At 52.1% G+C, this 935-nt stretch overlaps 3 non-coding genes across 3 annotated transcripts, besides 1 other annotated feature; all 3 read left to right on the forward strand.

The window, feature by feature from the left end:
- Window positions 1-10: 10 nt before the first annotated feature.
- Window positions 11-96: a microsatellite.
- Window positions 97-473: 377 nt separating this feature from the next.
- Window positions 474-543, forward strand: Tc00.1047053478925.10. Its single transcript, XR_008254894.1, has one exon. It is a non-coding gene; the product is annotated as an H/ACA snoRNA, TC6C1H1 (small nucleolar RNA).
- Window positions 544-592: 49 nt separating this feature from the next.
- Tc00.1047053478925.20 lies at window positions 593-669 on the forward strand. The gene has a single exon (XR_008254895.1). It is a non-coding gene; the product is annotated as an H/ACA snoRNA, TC6C1H2 (small nucleolar RNA).
- A 40-nt stretch (window positions 670-709) lies between these two features.
- Tc00.1047053478925.30 lies at window positions 710-796 on the forward strand. The gene has a single exon (XR_008254896.1). It is a non-coding gene; the product is annotated as a C/D small nucleolar RNA (snoRNA), TB6C1C3 (small nucleolar RNA).
- Window positions 797-935: the final 139 nt, after the last annotated feature.

Raw genomic sequence — 935 nt, forward strand, 5'->3', positions numbered from 1 at the left:
TATTTTTCTTTTATTATTATTATTATTATTATTACTATTATTATTATTATTATTATTATTATTATTATTATTATTATTATTATTATTATTATTATTTTTGCACTGCGACATCCCGTGAAAACGCGCCGAGGGTTTTGAAAGAAGTTTTTTTTTTTCGGTGATGGCGGAGGCACCTGATAATAGGTTTTTCTTTTTTTCTCTTTTGTGGACGGGCACCGAATGAATGTGCGGGTGTTTTACTTCCTTCTTGTTGGGCTCACTGGGGATGTGTCAGCGCTCTGGGGCGGTAGCTGTGTTGTGTTTTTGGAGTGGAGGCGGGTCTTGCCCGATTGCCTGTTTCTTCTTTTTGTTGCCTCTCTTGTTGCTTAGGATGTTTTACTCGGCTGCCCTCTCGCGGGATGGACCGGCCGTTCGTTTTTTCTTGCCCCACTGCCACCACCACCTCTGCGGTGTGAGTGCCGCCTCCGATGCTGACGGCCAGCGAAAACACAGGCGCCGTGCTTGCAACGAACACCTCGCCTGCACCTGTGCTGCCCCAGATCCCACGGCCATTGCGCAGAGGGGAAGGAGTGCTGAGAGTGCGTGAGTGGAGCGTGCTCCGTGGGTGAGGCGGCGGCCGCATATCATCATTTCTGTGCCGTGACTGTCTCAATCGGGCCCGCAAGAGCAGCACCGACGGCGTGAAACGCACAGGGCGGCTGACAACTTCATGATGCGATCAATCGAGGCATTTGTATGACCGTGACGATGAATTACATCTCCGTGCACCCAGCTACCCACAACAGGCACGGGACTGGCTCGCTCCTTCCCTCCACAGCCCTCTCCGCCGCCTTCTCCCTCTCTGTCTTTCTGTGCCACGGTGCACCACCTCGCCTCCTCTGTCGTGCCGGAGTGTGCTTCCCCGGGCTGTGGCTGGCCACTGTTTGCCCCCTTGT

Source organism: Trypanosoma cruzi (genome assembly GCF_000209065.1).
Source record: "Trypanosoma cruzi strain CL Brener chromosome Unknown tcruzi_1047053478925, whole genome shotgun sequence".
NCBI lineage: Eukaryota > Euglenozoa > Kinetoplastea > Trypanosomatida > Trypanosomatidae > Trypanosoma > Trypanosoma cruzi.